Here is a 27,603-nt window from a genome sequence, read left to right as displayed (position 1 = left end):
GTCAAAGTAGAACCAAAAAAAAGGAATTTAGAATAACCTCGCTCTGGTGGATAAACTTATAGTATAATAGCTATAGCAAATATTACTAATTAACTGTTCCAGCATAGTAGCAGCCCATAAACAGACACTTTGGTCAGAAATAAAATTCAGAGAAGGTTCTCACATGCGGTTCTCCAATTCAGGAGGAGAAAATAATCATCCAAAGAAAATTCTGCAGTCAGGAGACATTCACTGAAGCTTCCAACTCCATTGAGACACCAATAGCTTCTGATGCAACAGAAAAGCAAAACTCAGAAATTCTGATCTGTGAGAGCTCGTCGCACTCATTCAGGCTGCATTTAAAAAAAACCCGAACCCTCTCAAGACTGTTTACTCAATGGTCTTAACTAGACAGCTTTGTGCCTCTCGTTCAATCCTTCTCTTAAAAGAAACCAAAATAAAATAATATCTTACAGTTACAGCAATGTCACATGAACACATCGAACTGTTCCTCAGGAGCCCAGGGTGGATCAATTCAGCATTTGGCCCTGCTCTACAGCCCCTTGCGTCCCTACATATGAAAAGGAGAAGGCCATTGAGACCCTACAGTCACTTACATGTAAACAGACTTAGGTAACATGACAAGCAAATGGAGCTAGGCTGTACAGATAGTCTGCTTCACGCTGGTCAACATGCCTCCATTGTTCATGGTACACATGCAGTACTTTAATGCAGTTTTACAGTAGTGTGGTGGGAAGACTAATGTTTTGTGCAAAATCACAAGTGGCATCCTCTGAAAATACATGCTTCCGTTCTCTATGGAGATCAGAATCTGGTTGGTCTGGCTAATGTCACAAAGAGGGTATTTGGGCTGCTGTCAGGATTGTGAACAACATCGGGTTCAGTGTAAGGTCACAGATTAATGTGGGGAGAGTTCATTCAGAGCCTGTGCTTCTCTCTGAATCACTGTGGGGCTCTATGTCATTTTATATGTAAAATCCACATGTATTTACATGGGTCACGTATGGGATTTCTCACCCTATCAATTTCTTTTGTGGATAAAAGAGTTCATCACCAACTTTGTAATTTTAATGCAGTAATCTCTGATTCTCTCACAGCACAACATATTAAACACTCACTTTCTTCACTCGCTCCTCATGGTACCATCATCTCAGGGATTAGACTGGTGATGACCATTTGTACCGTGTCTGTGGCAAGGAGTTCTTTCATTACAAAAGGGATCAAGCCTATGCACAGTGCCCATAAATAGTCTTTCATCAAGGCTGTACATGTGCAGACATATGGTTTTATTCATGTACATGAATCATCTTACAATGAAGGACAACATACCATTTACTTCCCACATGACTGATAGCGCTGCATGTACTAATTTTGGTGACCTATGATCAAGGACATGCAGGCCCTTTTGTGACCACAACACTTCCCAACCTCACATCATTTAATCATTACAAAATGAGATGTATGCTGTTGCTGGCCACATCCAAATAGTTTGTATGCCTTTTAAATTACTGTGGTCCAAACACTGATTCATGTGATACCCCATAACGAGCAGCATTCAGCCTGGAAAAGGGCTCCACTCTCTGTATTGCGTCAACTAAACAATTCTCAATCCATGTAGTATATTCCACCTTACCTCTCAACTCTAATTTTATTCACTCACCTGTGTGCAACCATATCAAAAGTACTCTGTAAATTCAAATACACCGCTCTCACTGGTTCTCATGTGTGGATACTTCAACTATTATATACATATTACTCAGTCGTACATGCACTGGGCAAAGGATCACAACACACAGGAATTGCCAAAACAAGTTGGAAAGTACATCAACTTCAGTCGATAATGCAGTTTTCTCTATTTTCACATCTCATCACCCATATTCTCTCTCTCTCTATCTCATACATACATGACATAAATCAAGTTAATGAATACTCCAATCTTTCTCCATGTTTTATCTCTCAAAGCTCCCTCTTTCAGTTTAAATGTATTGTTTGCATTTGGATGTGACACAATTACAACTGAGTGATGAAACTAAAAAAACATCATGAGGAAGGAACGGGCTGGAGTTATTAGGAATAGAATCTTAGGGAAGATGGTGGAGTAGCAATGGAAGACATTTCTGGGGATAATTTGGACACACATCTGAAATTTTTGGATGTTTCAATTAACATAAACTGCACAGGTTTACCAAAGATAACTTCCCTTTCCTGAATCGAAGTTGACTCTGCCAAGTCATATCATGATTTCCCAAGTGTCTAGTTTTTACAGCCCTCAAAAAAGGTTCCATATTTTTCTCATAACAGATATCAAGTTGTCCAAAATTTATTTTTATTTTGATTTCCCTCTCACTCCAGTTTTTTTTTAATGTGCGTTACAACAGCTACTTCCATTCTGCAGGAACTGGCAATTCCTGAATCTGAAGAATTCTGAATGGTAATCAATAATTCTTTCTCGTAGTTACAAGTTTTAAATGACATTTGGACAAGTTCATGAACAGGAAACAGTTGGAGAGATATGGGCCAAGCCCAGGCAGGTGGGACTAGGATAGTTTGGGATTATGTTTGACATGGACTGGTTGGACTGAAGAGCTGTCTGACCCTGTAACTCTTTCACAAGCTCTATTCCCACCTCCATGTAATCTCTGGGACATACCAGAGCAAAGTACCAAACTTCAGTTCAATTAGTTTTGAGCAGTTCCGCTTTATTAATTCTAATCTCCCACAGTTTCTCATTTTCACAGTCACAGTCCTGTAGAATTTCTGGAAGATTTCCTATATCTTATTCTGTGGAGACAGAGTAATGTATCCCACTCAGCAGTGGGTCAGTGGGGGTTGGGGTGAAGAGACACGGCCTCTGTCAACAAGTGAACACATCGGAACACTGCACTTAGGAGATAATGGACATGGCACCACTGCTACTTGGAAAGTTCTAGAATCTAAACAGTTCAATGAACTGTCATTTGATGGCCATCGACGGGTTATGCTGAAACCACTGACACAAAGCTGTAACCTCCTCATTTTAGAATCAAACTGGCTTCACACTTTGCAACTGGCATAGGTCGAGGTAGAGATAAAAATAAGAATACAATCAAAATATTAGTAACTGCAAGTGTGGCCAGAAGAGAGCTGCAACTGGAAAGGAGCAGATTATGATTTAATCAGAAACAGCACTGAAGCGGAAGTGAAAACTGAGGATATTATTAGTGATAAAGGGAATATTGTGATATAAATCAGATCAGGACAAAATGGGCCAATGGTGGTTATGAACACTTTTCTTCCTCCTCGGGTGTTTGTAAGTGAAGGTGAAAAAAACCCTGGAATAAGAGTTGAGTTTGTCACTGAAAGTGAATACAATAGTTTCCTTCGTTGCCAAATACAGAGCTTAGAAATTGAGTCGCTGGTCACAGAATAAATGAATGGGCAGAGATAGAGAGACTTACCGGGAACACCAACAATAGCGAGGATGGGATAGTAACCCGCCTGAATAACCATCAGTACAGCTTGTATCCACAATGTTAATGGTAACCAATTGATAGAAAGATAGTAAAGGCCAGAGGATAAACTCCTGTCCATTGTTGGAACATTCCAATCTATTCCTCTCAGTTTCTTATACATTGTTGTCACATTCCCGGCTGTGGTTCTGAGATTCTGATCCATCATTTGGAACATCCCAATCTGCTGGTCACAGATTCTGATCTCTCCACATCTCTGGAGCTGCTGATCCCAATTGTGTTGAATATGCCACAGCCACAGATACTGTGGGATAACGCATTGGGAGAAACCCCTTATTAATAGAAGAGGGAAACCCTCCAGTGACACAGTTAGTATCCATGGAGACTGACATTAATTCGAGTCACTGAACAAACAGCTCCAGTTAACCCCTTCCACTCTGACACTTTTAATGTAACAACAATACCTGGTTTGGGTGACATTGCCTGCTATTGGTCTCAATGCCCATCTCCAATTCATCTCACAATGATAGAGACAGAGGAGAAAGTTGATACTTTCTCTGCACAGGCTCGATGATTCTGCTGTGTTATCCACATGTGATGACGTATGTAACCATTTTCCTCAGAGCCAAATGAGAGGTTGTTATTTCACCGAAGTCTCCTCCACCACAACAACTGCCAATCCAAACACATCTCTGGCCACAACTGCCTGGAGAAAGGCAGGAAATGTGGGTTTTGCTGAACTTTCCTCTCACTGCACTAATAAATGAACATTTTATCCTTAACACAATATTTTCAATAATTTGCTTCTAAAGTTGCAAACAAATTTTTTGCAGTTTATACAGCCTTTCCTGACCAATTTTTTAGCCTGAGCCCAAAACTAAACATTACATTTCCAATTGCTTTGCTTATTGGGAGTAAAGGGTCAGAGACAATATCTATGTGAGTGATTAAGGAACAGTAAGGAAGAGGGGACAGTGGCTGTGCAGACTGGACAGGACTAACATGATATCGCCCATTAGGCAATTTCTTCTTCATAGATGGAATAAAATAAAATGCAGAGAAAGAGACAGAATAAATTTGGCTGAAGGAATGGCGACTGACAGGTGAAAAAAACACGATAGGTTGCAACGGAACGGAGGAGAAATGATTTTATATACACTGTTTAATCAGCGTATGTGTGTAGACATATAAGATTGTTCACATATGCTCAACACATTCAGGGTTATTATTGGAGATATGATGAACACAATATGGCACAGACGATGTGACCTTGTCTTGTTTGTGTCTTGTTAACATTGCATTCAGTGGAGGGAACCCATCTCCCCCATTCACAACTTTATTTACTCTCATTGTACATCTGCTTCTCTTTCAACACAATTAAAAGCCCATTTGTATTTTGCACCGCATCCCAACACCCTCTGTTTTCTGTTAGCCCTCCTCCACCTCTGGTAAGGTATTAAAAAGGCCATTTTCTGAACCTGTTCAGTTCTGAAGAAGGGCCTCGCTGGACTTAAAGCCTTAACTCTGTTTCTCTGTCTCCAAAGATGCATCTAGACCTGCTGAGTTTCTCCAGAAATGAATCAGCACATTACACCGAAAGCCAATTCTCAAATTAGCCAGACCAATAGATATTTGCAGATCTAGCAAAATGAGCCAGAGTGAAATAAAAATGTTACATCAAGATGCAGAATTGCCTGTCCACAAAGTACATTCTTGCTGTCAGAACTCTACATGCTTTTCAGCACCTGAGGCATGTTCTGCTTAGGGCCTGCCACAATATCTCTGCCTTTCCCTGGCATTTTAGCACTTTGATGTCTCAACTAGAACCTAATGTCTCACAGTGCTCCTGTCTTGCCTGGCTGTTTACTGCAGGCATAAGCCATGCAGCTTATCACTGTTATTACCAGCAGTCAGTCAAGGGCGAGTCAGCAGATGGTCACCAGTTACATCTTCAAAATGCTCCAGTAGATTTGTTGAGCCTGAATTATGATCATCAATCCAAGCTGACCCTGTCCATTCCTGCCATTGGAGGTCAGTTTGATGAAATTCTCAAAAAGTGTTCGGGAGTTTGGGAGGTTCAAGTCCATAGCTCTCTGAAATTGCAACACAAGTAGATAAGATGGTGAAGAATTTTGCTTTCGTGGTACACAGCATCAGGATATGGTCAACGTGGATGTCTGGTTCATAAGTGGCATGTCAGAGCATGCACTGTTTGTACGAGAATAACTATGGTTTCAACTATGAAATGGCCACAACTTGATCAAAAGAGAAAGTGACCATCAAGCAGTTTGAACTGTCAGCTGTCAAATAAATTAAGACAGTTTAACGTATTTGCAGGAGTTTTTAATTTTTTTAAAAAATTCATTCATGGGATGATCACATCACTGGATAAGAATGGCAGTTTCCTTCCCTGTAGGCCATCGGTGAACAGATGGGTTTTTCCAACAAAGGCAATGGATTGACAGTCATCATCACATTCTTATTTCCAGATGGATTCACACCTAGGTCCCCAGACCAGTATCTCAGCCTCTAGGGAAGTGATGGACAGAAGACTAAATAGAAAATATGTACTAGAAATCACACAATGTTTTGGTTTATGTTTCCGTCATGAGATCCATCACTGCTATGGACACCAGGTAAAGAGCTGACGAGACTGCAATGCTCCCAGGCAGAGTCACAGCGGTCACCAGGTTTCATAGCCGACGGGGAAAATGCAAATCAGGGATTATAGGACATGACTCAACCCAATCCTATGTTTGGATTTAAAACATTCCTTTGATTTTTATCCACAAACTGAAAGATTACATTGTTTCCAATAAACAAATGTCTGTGGGAGAGCAACAGAATCTGTCATTGTAAAGGTGTGCAGACCTATCTAACAAATAAAGGGCCATCGAGATCATCACAGAATTCCTACAGTGTGGAAGATGGCCATTCAGTCAATATCAACCCTGCAAAGAGCATCCCAACCAGTCTCACACCCTACCCTATCCCTGCATTTTGCACACAAGATACTATGGGCAATTTAGCATAGTGAATCTACATAATTTGCACATTTTTGGACTGTGGGAGGAAACCAGAGCATCTGGAGGAAACTCACGCAGACAGTGTCTGGGTAAGACAATCTTCGTCAGGTCAGTGCGGACTTGATGGGCTAAGTGGTCTGCTCCCACAGTGGAGGGATTCTATGATCTCCAGAAACAAGCCCAAAACACATGGTTTTTGAATCGACTATAACAAAGTGTGGAGCTGGATGAACACAGCAGGCCAAGCAGCATCTCAGGAGCACAAAAGCTGACGTTTCAGGCCTTGACCCTTCTCTAGGCCCGAAAAGTCAGCTTTTGTGCTCCTGAGATGCTGCTTGGCCTGCTATGTTCATCCAGCTCCACACTTTTTGTTATCTTGGATTCTCCAGCATCTGCAGTTCCCATTATCACTGATACTATTTTTGATTCTACTGTTAGCTATATTCAAACCAATCAACTTATTCAGAAATTTGCTGGTCGTTAACCAGGAACCAGGAACGTACCAGGAAATCCCTTTTCACATATCATGCAGGTGGATAGGCTTTAGTCAGTGTGAATGTGTCGATGTGTTGTGACAACGTGACTATTTCCAAGCTCTACCTTACACAACTGTTAGTGTGACATTTTATTCACAATACCAGCACCTTTAATTGAGCAGGTATCGGTAACATCTGTACAAACAGCCCAACACCATGGTTTATTTGATAGTGAGAGTGACAGCAATGTTCTTCAACTGTGGTTGTCTGCGAACTCGCTGGTGTGTTAACAGTTTGGATGACAATGAATCCCTTCCCACACAGAGCTCATGAAAGGTCTCTCCCCAGAGTGAACTCGCTGGTGTATCAGCGGGGAATTCGAGTCAGCAAAGCCTTTCCCTCACGCAGAACAGGTCAATGGTCTCTCTCCAGTGTGACTCTGGTGGTCAGTTTCTAGCTGGGATGGATGAAGAAATTCCTTCCTGCAATCTGCACATTTCCACACTGTCTCCCAGTGTCACTGCACTGGTGTTTGGACATTTCAGATGAATCTTCACAGACTCTTCAACACACACACCATGTGCATTTCTCCCCAATGTGAGTGCTGCTTTTTCCTTCAATGTTCAAAATCCTGAGAAAATTGGGTTGTGATAAACAAAGTGACCGTCAGACCTGGATGTGGGCCTGTTTAAATTCTCCAACTGCAGACTATACTTTCAAAGAGAAAGTAAGTAAGAAACCAGAAGGACACAGATTGTGAAACTGAGAAATTCTCTGGACATGTGTACAGCAACACTTGGGGAATATGCTGGATCACCATTAGAACAAATTCATTCATAAATATCCTCCAGGTAAGGGATCCAGTCAGTGTTTGCATCAAACTACCAAAAGAGAGAATTGGGAGAGCCAGCGAGGAAGGACAGTCATTGTATAGATCTGTAACTCCACCTTTCAATCCCTCTGAAAGAGTAAGAGCAGTGCAGAAGTAAAATTGTGGAAATCTGAAATGAAAACAAAAAATGCTTCGTCAGCGTTGTACAGCACAAAACAATCCCTTTGGTCCCAGTTGTCCACGCTGACCAGATATCCCAAATTAATCTAATCCCATTTGCAAGCATTTGACCTATATTCTGCTACACGCTTCCTATTCACATACCTTTTAAATGTTGTAACTGTACCAGCTTCCTCTGGCACCTCATTCTGCACAGGCACCACCCACTTTCCCTTTAAAAAAAGGAAATTTGCTGGAAAAGCTCAGCAGGCCTGGTGGCATCTGTGGAGGAGGGGGAAAAAAGTTAACATTTCGGGACCGGTGACCCTTCCTCAGAACCCGAAACTCTTCTCTCCTCCACAGATGCTGCCAAACCTGCTGAGCTTTTCCAGCAACTTTGTTTTCTTTTCAGATTTACAGCATCTGCAGTTCTTTTGGCTCCCTTTTAAAGACTTTCCCTCTCAGCTTAAGCCAATGTTATTAGTTCTAGTCTCTAATTCAGGTTAGTTCTTCCCTAACCTGGGAAAACAATCTTGGCCATTCACCCTACACCCACCATAATTTTATTAACCTCTATAAGGTCACCCCTCAGCCTTCAATGCTCCAGGTAAAATAGCCCCAGCATATTCAACCTCTCCCTACATCTCAAAACTTCCACCTCCTGCAACATCCTTATAAATCTTTTCTGCACCCTGCCAAGTTTAACAGCATCATTCCTATAGCAGGGAGACCAGAACTGAACACAATATTCCAAAAGCAGCATAATCAATGTCTTGTTCAGCCTATAACATGACCTCCCAACTCCTACACTCAATGCACTGACCAATAAATGCCAGCACAGCAAATATCATCTTCACTACCTTCTGTACCTGCAATCCACCTTCAAGGAACTGTGCACCTGCACCCCAAGGAGTCTCTGTTGCATAACAGCCCCGAGGGCCTCATCAGTAACTGTTTAAGTCCTGCCCTGATTTGTCATTGCCATAATGCAAATCGCTCACATTTATCTGAACTAAGTGTATTTCTATCACTCCTTGGCCCATCAACCCATTGATTACGTTCCCATTGTACTTGGGAAGTAAACTCCTTTGCTGTCTACTACAACAACAATAATTTTAGTGTCATCTGCAAACTTACTAACCATTCCTCCAATATTCATTCCACATGATTTGCATCAATGATAAAAAAAGCAGTGGACCCAGCACCAATCCTTGCAGCACACTGCTGTTCATAGTCTTCCAGACTGAACCCGCTCCCCGCCCCCCACCATGATCCTGTTTCCTACCTTCAAGCCAATTTTGTTTCAAATAGCTAACTCTCCCTGGGTTCCATTTGATCTAATCTTGCTAACCAGTCTGTCATGTGGAGCTTTGGTGAATGCCTTGCTGAAGTCCATAATAGACAGTGTCCACTGCTTTGCCTTCTTCAATCTTCTTTGTCACTTCTTCAAAAAACTCAATCAAGTTAGTGAGACAAGATTTCCTACTCACAAAGCCATGTCTACCATCCCTAATCAGTCTTTGCTTCTCTAACCACATGCAAATCCTGTCCCTCAGAATCCCCTCCAGCAATTTACCCACCACTGACATCAGGCTCAACGGTCGATGGTCCTCTGGCTTTTCCTTAAAGAATGGCACCACATTAGCCACCCGGCCTTCTGGCACTTCACTAGTGTCAGTGATACAAATACCTCAGCAAGGGGCCAGCAATTACTTCCCCAGCTTCTCCCAGAGTTTGTGGGTAACACCTGATCAGGTGCCAGGAACCTATCCACCTTTATGCATTTTAAGACATCCAGCACCTAGATCTCTGTAATATAGACACTTCTCACGACTCATTATTTATGATTCCAAGCTCTCTCACTGCCATATCCTTCTCTGCAGTAAATACTAATGCGAATACTCATTCACTATCTCAGCCTGCAGTTCCACACAGACAGCCTTGTTGATCTTTAAAGGGGCCCCTATTTTTTCCCTTGTTGTTTTTATGTCCCAAATGAAGTTTCAGAATCTCTTGGGATTCCCCTTAACTCAATTTGCCAAAGATAGCTCATGTCTCCTTTTTGCCGTCCTGATTTCCCTCAAGTATACTCCTACTGCCCCTATACTTTGAAGGATTGACCCAAATCCTGATGTCAGTACCCAACATGTGCTGCCTTCTTTTTCTTGACCAGAGCCTCAATTTCTCCAGTCAGCCAGTATCCCCTACATTTACCAGCCTTGCCCTTCACGTGAACAGGAACATGTGCCTGGCTCTCCTTATTTTAGTTTTGAGGGCCTCCCACTTTCCAAGCATTCCTTGACCTACATATTACCTCTCCCGATCATCTTTTGGAAGTTCTTGCCCAATAATGTCAAAGTTGGCCTTACTTCAATTTAATGCATATTTAGAATTTTGAAATGTATAAGTTTTATATGTAAACTGATCACATCTGCCTGCATCTGGCATATACTCCTCTAAAGCTCTCTTATCTATGTCCCTATTCAAGTGTCTTTTAAACAATGTGACTGTACCTGTATCTGCCACTTCCTCTGAGTTTGTTCCACACGTGGACAAGTTCGTAAAAATAAAAAAATCCATGTCTTTTTAAATATGTATTTCTCCTCTCACCTTACATACATGTCCCCTTGTCTTGAAATCACCCAACCTTGGGAATAAACCCTTGCTATTCGCATAATCTGTGCCCTCATGATTTTATCAACCTCTAAGGTCACTCCTTAACCCATTATACTCCAGTGAGAAAAGTCCTAGCTTTGTCTGTCTATTTGATAATCAAGCTCTCCAATCCTGGCAACATCCCAGCAAGTCTGTTCTGAACTGTCTCCAGTTCAATAATAATGTCCTTCCTGTAACAGGGCAACCAGAGCTGCACACAATACCTCAAATGAAGCCTCAATGTCCTATACAACCTCAACATAACATCCCAACTCTGAGACTCAGAGGTCTGAGCAATGAAAGCAAGTGTGCTAAACAACATATTAACCACCCTGACTACTTGTCTACATAAACTTCAAAGAATTATGTACCTGAATCTCAGCATTTCTCTGTTTCACAACTCTACCCTGGGTGCAACCATCAATTGTTGGTCCTACCCTGTTCATTTTACCAAAATACAATATCTCACATTTATTCAAATTGAACTTCATCCTCCACTTCTCAACCCATTGACATAATTGATCAAGATCTCACTGTCATCTTAGATAACCTTCACTAACCACTAATTCTCGTATCGTCTGCAAACTTACTAATCTTGTCCCTTAAATTCGCATCCAAATCATTAATATAAATGAGAAACAAAAGTGGCCCCTGCACAGATTGCTGTGGAACACACTGGTCACAGAACTCCACTCTGAAAAATCCCCAACACCACATTCTCTCCGACAACTAAGCCAATTCCGCTTCCAATAAGCGAGCTCTTCCTGAATCACGTGTGATCTAACTTTACTCATTAGTCTACCACGTGGAACCCGGTCAAAGGCTTCACTCTCACTCTGGGAGGTGCTGCAAATCTGACCCAATTCCCCCGCTATTTGTCCATCATTCCTTGAAAAGTTAAATCCCAACTCTCTTCTGAGAATAACTGCTAAATCTGCATCCAGCTACCATTCAGACTGTTCCAGATCCTGGGAACTTGCTGAGTCAAACAAACAATCTTCACATTTTCACCCTGCATTATTTGCCAATTAGCTGAATGTTGTATTCTACGGTTACCAAACATTGCTACAATGGAGAATTATCTCGGCTTCTGTTAGCTCTCTCCAAGCCAGAGACCCACCATAATTTTAATTGACTTATGGGATGTGGTCTTTCCTGCACAAACTAATATTGATTGCCCATTTTTATTGGATTTGGAGAAAGTGGTACTTTCTATGACTGCTGCACTCCATGTGCTGTAAGTACACCACTGTGTTGTTATGATGATAATCCACCCTGGAGCCTCACTACCCTCCCGATTGCAGGAATCATACCTCAAACTTCACTACCCACCTGATCATGCCCTCGAGCCTCACTACCTGCATTACTGCAGGCATTACCATCGAGCCTCAACACGCTTCACATCTCTGGAATCCCTCTCCAGCCTCACTACCTGCCTATCGTTGGAATCCCCCACTAGCCACATAACTCACACCATCTATTCAGATTCCTCCAGTCTCACAAACCACCTCATCTCTAATCTCCTCCAGCCCACAAACTTCTTTAGCTCTATAATTGTCTTCAGCCTCACAAACCTCCCTTTGTCTGAGGTCTCCTCCAGCCTCACAATCTTCCCCATTTCTGTAATCTCATCCAAGCTCACTTTTCCCTATTTTTGGAATCTTCTCCGGTCTCAGAACCCTTCCTGTCTCTAATATCGTCCAGCCTCACAAATGGATGATACAAGAATGATATTTCTTTCCTCTAATACAATCCTTATTTTTATACATCCACTTGATGGCGGTACTTTCAATTTCCTGGGCTTCAGGCCCCTGAATTTCGAGGTAAACCGCATTACGTCTATACCTCACTTTTCTCCCGAAAATACTGACCAATCATGAGTCATTTGTTCTAATATCTCATATTCTGAAATGACTTGACATATTGCTGGGTATCCTCCTATGTGAAGAGTCTCGGAGGTCTACAGCACAGAAAAAGTCTTTGTGGCCCATCCAGCCTGTGCCAGTTAAAAACCACCACCTAACTATTCTAATCTAATTTTCCAGAACTTGGCCCATAGACTCTGCATTGGCATCACAAGTGTGCATCTATATATATCTTAAACGCTATGAGGATCTCTGTGCCTACCACCCTCACAGACAGTGAGGTTCAGTGCCATTGTCACAGCATGATGACATTACAGACAGGAAAAGAGACGAGCTGAGTCTGTGCAAACCAAAGATCCCCCACACACTGTGAAAGACGGGAGGGTGCCTGATCGGAGGCAGAGGAGATTTAACAGAATGGTTTGTAGGGAGAGGGTTTTTAGTTGCATGGTTAGGGCTGTTTTTATTATAATTTTGTGTGACTTAGACATTTCTGGTACATATTGAGAATATCCATCTACAATAGATGGACTTCCTCTCAATCTCTCTCCTCGCCTGGGGTGCAGTAATCTTCAGGTTAAACCAGCCCTATGGTCAGGTAGGACAATGGTGACTTTACCTTAGGCATAGTGATGCCACTGTGCCTCGGTGGTGTAGAGGGGAATGTTGCATGTGGTGGATGGGACACCACTCTGACACTGCTTCATCTGGAGGATGTTACCTTTCTTTAATATTGTTGGGGCTGTACTCATGCAGGGAAGTGGAAAATGTTCCAACACAATCCGGATGAGTGCCTTACACACAGGAAACAAACTGTCATTGGGTAATCAGGTGCTTGGGGAAACTAAGATTGATCTCCTTGTAACAAAGGATTTTGAGGGGACCTTTGATAGGAGGTGTTTACAAAAGATAAACATTAGGACGGCAAAATGTACACTCAACTGGCCATAAAAAAGGGCTACAGGACATATATTAAAAGTCGTAGGAAAGATCTATTGAGAGAATGGGGTAATAAGAAAGAAATTTTACATGGCAAATGGGAATGAGCAGGAACACAATACTCACACACAATGCGAATATCCAGGTCCTGATTGAATTGAGTAATTCTGTCAGAGTTTGGTGTTACAATTATTGAGCTTCCTACCTGAAAGTCCACTTGTAATATCCTGTAACACAAATTCATAAAATCCATCACTGTCAGAGTAGGAATCCACAACATCCCCTCCTCCTGGCCGAGGGTAACTGTGCATTGTTCCTGCTGCACATTATTCCTTGTGGGAGTCAGCAGCTGATTCGAGGGATTTCTATTTGGGTTTCTAGGAATTTCCACATTGGGGCTTCATGTCACTGAACAGAACAACAGGTGTTTGACACAAGGCAAAGAATGGCCAAGATTTAGTGAGATGCAGGCAGCAGGATTTGCTTCCTTTTCTTTCCTTCTGTGCTGCTGCACTGCCACAATGAGACATCAGCTTTTCCGGCCCAATGCAACTTGATGAACAAGTTGTCTCGATTCTGAGAAATGGGCAGTAAGCTTCTCCCAGTCATTTGAAAAAACACCCCTTAAAAAGGCAGCAATTACGTATGTGTCATGTTGCCCAGTGCTCCCAACAAAAAGATGAGAAGAATGAGGAAGGATCTCATAAAAAGGGATAACAGTCAAGTTCCATGAGGGTTAGAGTTTATGGAGAGATATTGATAAATGGGCGACAAGTCGGCAAATGGAGTATAATTTGGGAAAACGTGAAGTTGCTAATTTTTGAGGAGATGACCAAAGAACAGTGTTATTTAAAAATGTAAAAACTGTGGAAAACTGCAACACAAAAGGGATTCAGGAATAATTGTGCAGGAAGCATGAAGCGAGCATACAGTTGCAACAGGTAATCGGGAAGGGTCATGGGATGTTATCCTTATGTCAAGGTGTTTGCAGTAGAAGAGTTTGGAATACATGTCTTAGGACAAATGTACAACTTGCTGGCAAGACCACATCTGGAAGAATGTGAGCAGCTTTTTTGGTCCACTTATTTGAGCAAGTATATAACTTCACTGGAGGCATTTCAAAGAAGATGAACTAAGATGATCATTGGTTTGGAGGGATTATGTTTTAAGCTAAGACGAAACAGGTCTGGAATATACTAACTAGATTTTTTTGAAGAATGAGAGATGTTCTAATTAAAAATAGAGGATTCTCAAGGGAGTTGACAGGATAAATGCTGAGGAAATATTTCTCATCGTGGGAGCAGATTCTCGATAAGGCAGAGAAGAGAGGGTTCTCTTTTGGAATTGTCAAGCTTAAGGCAACACAGACATGGGTAAGGGGTTTCAGTCGCGAATGAGCTGGAGTGAGGTGGAGAGAAGGAGCATTTTAGAGATTGAAATTTCTGGCATTTGTGATTGAAATGTACGGTAAGATGTTCATCTTGAGACCAGATATGACAGCATTATTGAGAAGGGTGCAGTTCAGCCTCAGACAGTTCCCAATGAGAGGGATGGATTCAGTACAATAGTAAGGAAAAATAATTTGTAATAATAACTGAAGGCAATGTGTTTTACTATCACAAAGTGTTATTGGAGGAAATTTCAACTAATCAAGTAGTGGAAGCATGATAAGCAGTTTTATAACTGAGTAACAGTGGAGCAAAGTGATGGAGACGAGTTCGATCTGAACATTGTAGAATACATGTGAAAGTTAACACAGTGCTTGTGGAAGATCTCACCTCCTGGAAGTATGTTGGTGAGAAACAGCATGGGCCAAGGATAGATCCTGGAGGGACATTTACGACATGGATTTCAGACAGGAAAGAGAGATGGAGTGGGATTTTCCAATGACGGTGAGGTCGAACATTGGTTTTAAACAGAATGGGTGAGAAGGACATAACCGGAAAAGAGAAACAGACAGAACAAGTAACAATATCTGTGAATTGGCATGGGGGAAGAGGCAGGGAGGAGGAGGAGGAGGAGAAATAAGAGTTGGAATATTTGTAGTTTAGTGAGAATAGGGCAAAGTGTTAAGATGAGCTCTGATAAGGCTTGACATGAAACTGGACAAAGATGCAAGTTTAAGCCTAAAACGAGGAGCAACATGCTAAGCAATTTGGTTTGGTGGGCTTGTGGAAGAGAGGGAAGCAGCAGAGGCAGCTGATTGGATTGTCTCAATCTTAGTGACATAGAAACTGCATGTGTCTCCTTCACTTGCTGTTGGAGCGGAGGATGGAGGAGACAGGATGATGGACAGTGTTTTGCAAAGAAACAATGCCTGTGTTAGTGATATTTAAAAATGAGTGAACAAACCTGATGACTAACTTTTATCCAGAATGTTAAAATGTACAACAGAAGTCCAGGTTCAAATCCTATCTCAGCAGATGGTGGAATTTGAATTCAATAAAAAAAAACTGGAGGAATCAACTGGTTGCCATGGCAACAATTGCTGATGACAGAGTGAAAAAAAAATCTAATGTCCTTCGGGGAAAGAAATTTGCCAACCTCAGCAAGCCACTCAGTTGCAAATCACTGCAAAGTTTCAACAAAGGAATGAAGCTGGGTGGCCCATTTGGCATCCACCAGGGAACTAGGAAAGACAACTGCAGAATCAGCCCTATCGGCCCCCCAAACTCCTGCTTAATAATATCTGGGGGCTAGTGGCAAAATTTGGAGAGCCGCTTCAAAGACGAGTCAAGGAACAGTGTCAGACTCATGGAAACATACCTGGCAAACAATGACACACACCACTATCATTGTCCTTAGTGAAGCCCTGTCCCAGCAGACGTGACAGCACAGTGCTATTCTGACCAGATTATTTGACCTGGGAGTACTCAACATTGACTCTGACGCCTGGAAGTCTCATGGCTCCTGCTGATTACCATGTACCATCCTCCCTTGGTTGATAAATCAGCAGTAGTATTATCGCTAGATTATTAATCCAGAGACCCAGATAACATTCTGGGGACCTGGGTTCGCATCCTGCCATGGCAGATGGTGAAACATGAATTAAATAATGATCTGGAACTAAGATTCTCATGATGACCATGAAACCATTGCCAATTATCAGGAAAGACCCATCTGGTTCACTTATGCCCTTTCCGGAAATGTGCCATCCTTACCTGGTCTGGATGACATGTGACTCCAAACCCATAGTGATGTGCTTGACTCTTAACTGCCTTCCAGGTAATAAACGCTGGTCCAGCCAGCGATTTCCACATCCCAAGAGGGAATTTTAAGAAACAAAAAACTCCATCATGTTGAACAGCACTTGGAGGAAGCACTGCGAGTGTGAATAGCACTAAATGTACTCAATGTCCACATCAGGAGTAGTTTGCAGGAGGATTACCAATCAGGCTGGTCGGGTCCTGAAGGACAAAGCTGCTTGGCTGGGACTGCAGCAGGTGCTGACGCACCAAAGGGGGAAAATATAGCTGATCTCATCATCACCAATTTCCCAGCTGCAGAGGCATCTGTCCATGACAGGATTGTTAACAGCAACCACCGCACAGTCCTGTGGAGACAAAGCCTCATCTTAAACTTGAGAATACCCCCCATTGCATTGGGTGGCACTAACTTCGGCTAAAAGGGACAGACTTGGAACAGACACAGGAGCTCAAAACCAGGTATCTATGAGGCTTTGAGAGAGACTGCAACAGTAGCAGACCTTCTCCAGCACAATCTGTAACCTCATGGCCCAGCATATCCTAGAGACACCCATTGCCATTGATCCAGGGGACCAACACTGCTTGAACGGAGAGTATTGGAGGGCATGCCAAGGGCAGCACCAGGCATACCTAAAAATAAGGTGCCAACCTGGTAAAACCACCAAACAGGACTATCTGCATGCAAAATAGCATAAGCAGCAAGAGTTAGAGCTAAGCCACCCCATAACCAATAGATCAGATGCAAGCTCTGCAGTTCTACCACACCCAGTCGTGAACAGTGATGGACAATTAAACAACTCACTGGAGGAAGAATGCCAAAAATCCCCATCTTTACCCGACACAGGAGCCCAACCTCTCCTTGCAAAAGACAAGTCTGCAGCAATCTTCAGCCAGAAGTGCCAACTGGATGATCCATCTCAGCCTTCTCCAGAGGTCCCCAACATCAGAGATGTGAGTTTTCATCCAATTTGATTCATTTCACATAATATTAAAGAAATGAATGAACAGTGCAAAGGTTATGGGCCCTGGCAACACTCTGACAATAGTAGCGATGACTAGTGCTCTAGAGCTTGCTAGCATCCAAGCCAAACTATTTCAGTCCTGCTACGGCGCTGGCATCTCCTAACAATTTGGAAAACTGCCCAGGTCTGTTCAGCACAAAAACATTGAAAATCCAACCCGACCAATTTCCCCTCAAGCAATCTACTCTCTATCATCAGTAAAGTACTGGAAGGTGTTGTCAACAGCAGTATTAAACAGCACTTACTCAGCAGTAACCTGCTCAGTGACACCCAGCATGGGCCATGGTGGGCACTCAGTTCCTGATCTTATTACAGACTTGATCCGCAAATTCACAAACAGCTGAATTCCTGAGGTGAGGTGAGGGTAAACAGCAGAGCCCTGCACAAAAACCACGTACTTCCACTTCAGTGACAATGACTGACAGTGACACCTTAGTTTCAGCTCATCTGCTGAACCTCTCATCTATTCCTGTGTTACCTCTAGGCTTAACTATCCAAACTCACTGCCAGTCGGCCTCCCACATTCAATGTCCCTGTAACCTCAAGAATACCTAAAGTTCTGCTGCACACAAGTACATTTGTACCAAGACCTGTTCACCCATCACTGCTGTGCTCCCTGACCCACAAAGGCTCCTGTTTATAAGCAACAATTTAAAATTCTCAGATAATAAAATGTGAGGCTGGATGAACACAGCAGGCCAAGCAGCATCTCAGGAGCACATTGGCCTGCTGTGAAGCTTTTGTGCTCCTGAGATGCTGCTTGGCCTGCTGTGAGCTTTTGTGCTCCTGAGATGCTGCTTGGCCTGCTGTGAGCTTTTGTGCTCCTGAGATGCTGCTTGGCCTGCTGTGAGCTTTTGTGCTCCTGAGATGCTGCTTGGCCTGCTGTGAGCTTTTGTGCTCCTGAGATGCTGCTTGGCCTGCTGTGAGCTTTTGTGCTCCTGAGATGCTGCTTGGCCTGCTGTGAGCTTTTGTGCTCCTGAGATGCTGCTTGGCCTGCTGTGAGCTTTTGTGCTCCTGAGATGCTGCTTGGCCTGCTGTGAGCTTTTGTGCTCCTGAGATGCTGCTTGGCCTGCTGTGTTCATCCAGCCTCACATTTTATTATCTTGGAATCTCCAGCATCTGCAGTTCCCATTATCTCTGATACTAATTTAAAATTCTCACCCGTGATTTAATTCCTGGCTGTGACGAGCCCTATCTCCCTGCACACACAACCTTCAAGAGTTCGATAACTCATTTAGTTCCAGACTCCAACAATGTGTTTAATCATCCCTTCACTATTGGAGGCTGTTTCTACAGTTGCCAGAAAACGTGATCTGGAATTCCCCTGATAAACCTCTTAGGTTTGCTTTCCTTGAGAGAGTCAGGAAAACCTGTAGATATGGTAACTTTTTGGTCACCTGACCTAATATGGCCTTACGTCAAAAGTTTGTTGATAATATTTTTGTGAAATTATAAAACATGATAAAAATACAAATAGTTTGTTGATTTGGACATACACCATTAGCTCTTCAGTATCGCTAGATGAATGATCTGTAACTTCTCAAATGGAGCATTGTGAGAGCACCTTTATCATACAAACTGAAGCAGCACACGAAAGTTAAACATCACCTTCTCCACAGGGAACAGGGCTTTGGCAACGATCGCTGGTATCTGTGGAAGGAGAAACACACAGTAAATGTTGCAGAAGTGCAAAATGAATGACAGATAAAAACGCTGTAGAATTTGGTGGTCTGAAATGGAAGAAAAATACACTCTCTTTCTGGGAAAATATTTCCTGACTGTGAAAGATACCATTCAAAAATTAATCTGGTAAGAGAGCAGCACATGGTCAGGGGGTGGGCAGCAGTGGAAAATTTATTTACAAAAAAGGTACAAGGAAATTACAGTAAAATACTACAGAGATCAAATCTATCCATCATTAGAGACTGAAGAGATTAGACACCGACAAAGGTGATCAGGGAGCACAGAAGTGAGCAAGAGCAGTGTGAGCTGCTATGATCCAACAGTCTGGGAAAAAAAATCCATAAGAAACAAACATTTCTCTTGGATAAGAGATAATAGGAACTGCAGATGCTGGAGAATCCAAGATAACAAGGTGTGGAGCTGGATGAACACAGCAGGCCAAGGAGCATCTTCGGAGCAGGAAAGCTGACGTTTTGGGCCTGGACACCACTTCAGAAATGGGGGAGGGGAAGAGGATTCTGAACGAAATAGGGAGAGGGGGGAGACAGATCAAAGATGGAGAGAAAAGATATTTGGAGAGGAGACAGACAAGTTAAAGAGGCGGGCATGGAGCAGGTAAAGATGAGGAGAGGTGGGGAGGTAGGGAGGTGATAGGTCAGTCCAGGGAGGACAGACAGGTCAAGGGGGTGGGATGAAGTTAGTAAGCAGGAAATAGGGGTGCAGCTTGAGGTGGGAGGAGGCGATAGGAGAGAGGAAGAACAGGTTAGGGAGGCAGGGACAAGCTGGGCTAGTTTTGGGAGGCAGTTGGGGGAGGGGAGATTTTGAGGCTTCTGAAATCCACATGGACACCATTGGGCTGCAGGGTTCCCAGGCAGAATATGTGTTGCTATTCCTGCAACCCTTGGGTGGCATCATTGTGGCACTGCAGGTGGCCCAGGATGGACATGTCATCTGAGGAATGGGATGGGGAGTTGAAATGGTTCGCAACTGGGAGGTGCAGTTGTTTCTTGCGAACTGAGCGTAGGTGTTCTGCAAAGCAGTCCCCAAGCCTCCGCTTGGTTTCCGCAATGTAGAGGAGGCCACAACGGGTACAGGGGATGCAGTATACCACATTGGCAGATGTGCAGGTGAACATCTGCTCGATGTAGAAAGTCTTCTTGGGGCCTGGGATGGGGGGGGGGAAAAGAGAAGAGGGAGGAGGTGTGGAGGCAAGTGTAGCACTTCCTTTGGTTGCAGGGGAAGGTGCTGGGAGTAGTGGGGTTGGAGGGCAGCGTGGAGCGGACAAGGGAGTCACGGAGAGACTGGTCTCTCCGGCAGGCAAGCAAGGGTGGGGAGGGAAAAATGTCTTTGATGGTGAGGTCGGATTGCTGATGGCGGAAGTGTCAGAGGATGACGTGTTCGATCCGGAGATTGGTGGAGTGGTATGTGAGGATGAGGGGGATTCTTTTTCAGTTGTTATTGCAGGGATAGGGTGCGAGGGAGGAGTTGTAGAAAAATGCAGGAGACACGGTCAAGGGTGTTCTTGACCACTCCGGTGGGGAGGTGGGGAGTGGAGTTGCGGTCCTTGAAAAACAAGGACATCATAGATGTACGGGAGTGGAATCCTGGGAGCAGATGCGGCAGAGGTGAAGCAATTGGGAATAGGAGATGGCACTTTTGCAGGACGGTGGGTGGGTGTGAGATGTTAATGTGATAACATCCCATTAATTTAAAGAAGTATAGAAATCAAAGTCTTTCATCTGCATTTGATTCCTATACAGAGACTTTGACTTATAGAAGTAAAGTCTTTTATCTACTCACATCGGTATGCAGACACTGCCCTGAAGCTTCCTGCCCAGCTAGGAATTCAGTGTAAAGCTTTTGTAACTCATCTTCTCACACATCGGCATGCAGACACTGTCTTACGTTTCCTGACTGAACTGAAATTAGAATCAATCTGTATCAAATAGGGTTAGGTGGGGAAATTTTGTAAAGGTGTGAAACCTCTAAAGCATGTAACTTCTGTCGCTGACTAAGGGGCCAGGGCACTGACTTTGTCCTAGCCAGACACACTGGCAACTTGAAATCACAATCTGTCCCGGACAACAACTCAAAATCACCTCCTGCCATGAGCAGCTACTTCACAAGCAATCGATACTATATCCTGGTCTTTTATGTTGTCCATGTAATAATTGCTTGGTATCCTGTTTTTGTCTGTTGTAGTAATTGTTTTATGTATCATGTCATTGGAGGTTGTGAAATCGTTTTCTGTATCATGTCTTTTGTAAAGTATAAAAAGCAGGGACTGTCCGGGGAGAACTCCTTGTGAGACTTTGCACTGTGTGCCGGGTTGAGTACAGTGATTCTTCACAGCTTGTACTTGCTTGGTAAGAAAATGATTTGTGTTTTTCTAAACAGGTCAGTGTCTTGTTATTGCAGCACGTCCGTGAGGGTCTCCGAAAACAAACTTGACAGGTGGGAGGAGGTGTATTCTAGGTAGCTGTGGGAGTCAGTGGGCTTGAAATATATATCGGTTTTGAGATTGTTCCCCAAGATGGAAATAGAGGACCAGGAAGGTGAGAGAGGTGGTTAGAGATGGTCCAGGTGAACTTAAGGTTGGGGTGGAAGGTGTTGGTGAAGTGGGCAAACTGTTCGAGCTCCTCATAGGAGCACGAGGCAGCGCCGATACAGTCATCCATGTACTGGAGGAAGAGGTACGGAAGAGGGATTGTTCCAACAAAGAGACAGGCAAAGCTTGGGCCCATGCAGGTACCCATGGCCACCCCCTTTGTCTGTAGGCAGTGGGACGAGTTCACCGAAGCACATAATGGGGTCAGTGGAGGGGAACTGGTCAGACCTGCAGGACAGGAAATAGCGTAGGGCTTTGAGGCCATCTGTATGGGGTATGCAGGTGCTAATGTGGTATACTGCACCGCTGCACCCGTTCTGGCCTCCTCTATATCAGGGAAACCAAGCAGAGGCTTGGGGACCACTTTACAGAACACCTACACTCAGTTCGCAATAAACAATTGCTCATCCCCACCTCCCTAACCTACTCTTCCTCTCACCTATCCCCTCCTCCCATCTCAAGCCACACCCCCATTTCCTACTTGCTAACCTCATCCCACCCCTTTGACTTGTTGGTCCTCCATAGACTGACCCATCCCCTCCCCACCTACACTCACCTTTACCTGCTCCATCCCCACCTCTTTAACTTGTCTGTCTCCTCTCCACTTGTCTCCCACTCTCTCCCTGTTTGTTTCAGCATCCCCTTCCCCTCCCCCATTTCTGAAGGGTGTGGGCCCGAATACGTCAGTTTTCCTGTTTCTCTGATGCTGCCTGTCCTGTTGTGTTCCTCCAGCTTCACCCCCGGCCCTTTTAAAGTTTCAAAGCTGTCGCGCATGCGCCCCGCGGATCACTGCCCCCAATAAAGATGGTGACGGTCACACGGGCCGATCGCCATCTGAGGCGTTGATTTGTTTTCTGCAAACGTGAGTCTGGGAGTTTCAAATGGGTGTGTTTTCCGACGTGCACTAACTGTTTGTAAAACTTCCAAACCCATACGAATATCACTTCCCTCCAGCTTTCTACCGTTTTGCTTTCTTTACTGTGGCCTGCTCTTACCTCAATTGCACAAATCTTGGTCTCAGCGAAGGATCTAGGCCCGAAACGTCAGCTTTCCTGCTCCTCTGATGCTGCTTGACCTGCTGTGCACATCCAGCTGCACACCGTGTTATCTCGGATTCTCCAGCATCTGCAGTTCCGGTTATCTCAGCGACTCTGCACCGCACTCGTGGATGATCACGTGGTTTTCACTGATCCCGCCCTCCCTTCATTCCGATTGGGCGATATCCGTCCGGTCATGCACGGCACACCTGTGCTCCTATTGGTCGCGCACTGACATCAATCAGCCAGACTTCACCGTGAGCTGGAGCATGCGCAGTGCTTTGTGTTATTGTTGGAAGCAAATGAACGTCGTCGCAATGTTGCATTTTGAGACGAATGAGACTGAAAACCGGATCTGTCTTTTTACCTTCACAGATGCTGCCAGACCTGCTGAGCTTTTCCAGCAACTTTGTTTTTGTTCCTGATTGACAACATCCCAGTTCTTTTGTTATTTTTTAATAAGTCGCGATTGAAAAGGCTTCCTGCAGCTCAAAGCTAAAGGTACTCTTGATACCGCTCTGTCAGCCAATAGAGAAATAGCGGTGAAATAAGGGTAATAAATACAGGTCTAGCAGTCCTCAGGTAAGATGTAAAGGGAATAATTATGAATATGAAGAACATCACGTGGTGAAGTGAGGTGAGTGTTGTTCATATGAACTGTGATTGGGCAGAGAGGGAGGTTAATCAAAAAAGAACAAGCAGAAAAGAGATTCTCAAGAAAGGTCTGTGCAATGGAAAGCAACGAGAATCAGAAGATAAAAGCCCAACACAAGAAAAAGTTTGAAGACCGTGGCTGCAGAAACTCCAATAAGTTGTTTCACTGCTCTACTGCCTAGTTATTGACTTAAGCAGTATAATCCACATTCAACTCTAAGTAGCTGTCTGAGTTTGTCACTGTAGTTTACTTCATAACAGATAAACTCCACACTTTGTCTCAATAAAGCTGACAGTTGGTTCACCAATTAGTTCTGCTGCCAAGTCCGTTCTTGTTTGAAAAGGGGTATAGATCACATTTAAATAGACAATGAAAAATGTCAATCCAGGCTGGGAGCAAAATTCTACTCCCTCGCCACTGACTCCATCCCTGCCCCAGGTAACTGGCAGGTAACACACTGGTCACAGTCAGGGTGCAATATTTCACCCCAAGATGAGCTTCTAACCACATTACTCACCCCCACACTCATTATCACAAAGACCACATACAATTTCAACCTCAACAGCATCTCAGGTCATCTGCTGCTGAAACTCTCATCCATTCCTTTGCTACCTCTCGACTTAACTCCCCAAACACACTCCCGGCCGGCTTCTTAATACTACTTCCCTGAAATCTTGAACTGATCCAAAAATCTGCTGCCCATGTGTTTATTCTCACCGATTTTAACATCTTCAAGTTTTGTCATTCTGTGCTCACTAACATAAACATTTTCTCAGTGGCAAAGCACCAAGGTTTTGAAATTCATATCCTTATTTTGAAATTTTGGCATCACACCACTTTCGTTTGATAGTCCCTCCAGCTGCAAACCCCTCTGAGATTTATCTGAAGAAGGGTCACTGGACACAAAACAGTAATGCTGCTCTCTCTCTCCACAAGCACTGCCAGATAAGCTGAGTTTTACATCAATTTCTGCTTGTGTTACAACTTTCAAGCATCTACTGTCATTTTGCTTTTTCCTTCAAGACATTTGTTCTCCCTGACTTCCAACCTCCTGTGGATTTCTGGTTTTAACTCCCACCTTTTTCATGTTTTCAGTTCCTAAGGCCATAAGCTCTTGAATTTACTCCCTAAACATCCGTGGTTTTCAAAGTCCCCTTGTTTGTTCAGGATATTCCTTGAAACCTACTTCTTTGGCCAGTTTTGGGTCACTTGTCCTAATAAGTACCTGGTATCAAATATTGTTTTGTGACAACCTTGTGTAATATGTCAGATCATTGGATTGAATCAAAAATGTGAAAACATTTAAATTGTTCTTTTGGAAAACATCACTAATCCTTCACGATCATTTGGGAACTCGTTACCTAATATCATTGCAAGTGCGACTTCACCACATGACCTGCACTGGTTCAGAAAGGTCAAACATCAAGTTCTCCAGATGTAACTGAGGATTGGCAATAGTTACTGATACCTTTGGAGAGTGATCCAACGTTCATGTATCTGGATATGGTGAATGAATAGACAATAGGTGCTGGAGTAGGCCGTTCGACCCTTCGAGCCAGCACCACCATTCATTACGATCATGGCTGATCATCCACAATCAGTATCCTGTTCCTGCCTTATTCTCATAACCCTTGATTCCACTATCTTTAAGTGCTCTATCTATCTCTTTCTTGAAAGTATCCAGAGAGTTGGCCTCCACTGCCTTCTGGGGCAGTGCATTCCATATATCCATCGCTCTCTGGGTGAAGAAGTTTTTCCTCGACTCTGCTCTAAATGGCCTACCCCTTATTTTTAAACTGTGTCTTCTGTTCTGGACTCACCCATCAGCGGAAACATGCTTCCTGCCTCCAGAGTGTCCAATCCCTTAATAATCTTATACGCCTCAATCAGATCCCCTCTCATCCTTGTAAACTCAAGTGTATACAAGCCCAGTCGCTCCAATCTTTCAACATATGATAGTCCCGGACGCCATTCCAGGAATTGAGCTCGTGAACCTACGCTGCACTCCCTGAATAGCCAGAATGTCCTTCCTCAAATTTGGAGACCAAAGCAGCACACAATACTCCAGGTGCGGTCTCACCAGGGCCCTGTACAGCTGCAGAAGGTCCTCTTTGCTCCTGTACTCAATTCCTCTTGTTATGAGGCCAGCATGCTATTAGCTTTCTTCACTGCTTGCTGTACGTGCATGCTTGCTTTCATTGACTGATGTACAAGAACACCTAGATCTCGTTGTACTTCCCTTTTACCGAACTTGACTGCATTGAGATAGTAATCTGCCTTCCTGTTCTTGCCACCAAAGTGTATAACCACACATTTATCCACATTAAACTGCATCTGCCACGTATCCGTCCACTCACCTAGCTTGTCCAACTCACCCTGTATTCTCATAACATCCTCCTCACATTTCACACTGCCACCCAATTTTGTGTCATCAGCAAATTTGCTAATATTACTTCTAATGCCTTCGTCTATATCATTAATATATATCGTAAACAGCTGCGGTCCCAGCACTGAACCTTGTGGTACCCCACTGGCCACTGCCTGCCATTCTGAAAGGGACCCGTTTATCACTACATTTTGCTTCCTGTCAGCCAGCCAATTTTCAATCCAACTCAGCATTTTGCCCCCAGTACCATGTGCCCTAATTTTATTCACCAATCTCCTATGTGGGACTTTATCAAAGGCTTTCTGAAAGTCCAGGTACACTACATCCACTGGTTCTCCCTTATCCATCTTCATATGGACATGTTGCAGAACCTGTTGGGTAGGAGAAGTTCAGAAACAGAACAGCGATGGCTTCCTTCTGACTCGAGAGGGTCTAACTTTACTTTTTAATTGAAAAATCTTCAGGTTCATTTATAGTTCTTCACGGAGTATGAATTGTTGAACTTATTCAGCTGCATGTGTCCAATAAATTTCTTCAGATGTGAGGTCAAAGAAATTCTAAACTATTCCTCATCCTCCCACAGACTTTCTCTCACTGTTAAGGTGCCTACTCATGGACTTAGGGGATCCAGGTACATGATTATTTGAAGTTTCCATCCCATTTAAACAGTGGTTAAACAGTCTTTTGGCACGGCAGCCTTCATTGCTCAATTGTTTCAGTTTCGGAGTTGGGAAGTCATATTGAGGTTGCACAGGATGTTGATGAGACCTCTTCTGGAATACAATGTGCGGTTTCTGTCACACAATTACAGGAGGCATATCATGAAGCTGGCGAGCGTTAAGAAGAGGTTTACCAGGATGTTGCCTGGTATGGAAGCTTTGATTTATAAAGAAAGGTTGGATAGACTTTGACTTTTCTTGCTGGTGCTTAGGAGGTTGAGAGGCGGCCTGTTAGAAGTTCATAAAATAATGAGACATGTAGATAGTATGAATTGTGGTCGTCATTTCCCAAGGATGGGAGATTTCAAGACTAGGGAATGTTTTTAAGTTGGGAGGAGATAATTTAATAAAAAAAAATGCAAGGCAGAACTTTGCAGTGACTGTGAACAAAGCAATGGCAAGTTCCAGCAGAGAAACAGGTGGCAAAGAAACAGGTGACAGCCAGGCATGTGAGGGCTAATGTGTTTCGTTTGCAAGTGACATTCACCGCTTCACAAAGTGGAGAACGTTGAAGTACAGCAGCGACGGTGATTATTTTGCAGGATATTCACCTTGCAAATGGTTTTTCCGCCAGTATCCCTGATTACATCGCAATCGACAGGATGAAAGCTGCAGCAAGACGTGTGGAGCCAGTGGTGTAATTGATACGGCATCTGATTTTGAATTGGAAGTTTGGAATATTGTATCCTCTCTCACTCGAGTGAAGTTGACAGCTTTTCTACCCTTGCAAATTGACAGACACTCCCGAAGAGGAATGTCTGGCCAACGCTGTTTTTGTCAGGTTCCCAGCAGCTTAAGTGAATGGATTGCTGGGTTTTGGAAATTGAAAATTGAAATTAAAAGGTAAATGAGTAACTTGAGTGTGGGGCTACTTCAGCTCATTGTA

The 27,603-nt window shown here is 43.5% G+C and overlaps 2 long non-coding RNA genes across 5 annotated transcripts in view; one reads left to right on the top strand and one right to left on the bottom strand.

The window, feature by feature from the left end:
- Positions 1-23,120, bottom strand: LOC132208706 (uncharacterized). Of its 4 annotated transcripts, none has more exons than XR_009444826.1 (5): positions 22,916-23,120; positions 19,238-19,279; positions 13,528-13,628; positions 454-7,952; positions 1-267 (listed from the first exon to the last, which is right to left on the bottom strand). It is a non-coding gene; the product is annotated as an uncharacterized LOC132208706 (long non-coding RNA). The 4 variants fall into 4 exon arrangements; XR_009444828.1 differs by having other exon boundaries at positions 3,438-7,952; positions 22,916-23,117; XR_009444827.1 differs by lacking the exon at positions 1-267 and having other exon boundaries at positions 5,771-7,952; positions 19,194-19,279.
- Positions 22,707-27,603, top strand: part of LOC132208707 (uncharacterized) — a 22,282-nt gene continuing 17,385 nt past the window's right edge. The window contains exon 1 of the long non-coding RNA XR_009444829.1: positions 22,707-23,458. This is a non-coding gene — a long non-coding RNA (uncharacterized LOC132208707). The remainder of the gene's footprint in view (positions 23,459-27,603) is intronic.

This window comes from Stegostoma tigrinum, unplaced genomic scaffold, assembly GCF_030684315.1.
Source record: "Stegostoma tigrinum isolate sSteTig4 unplaced genomic scaffold, sSteTig4.hap1 scaffold_502, whole genome shotgun sequence".
Classification (NCBI taxonomy): domain Eukaryota; kingdom Metazoa; phylum Chordata; class Chondrichthyes; order Orectolobiformes; family Stegostomatidae; genus Stegostoma; species Stegostoma tigrinum.
This window is presented reverse-complemented; position numbering and strand designations above follow the sequence as displayed.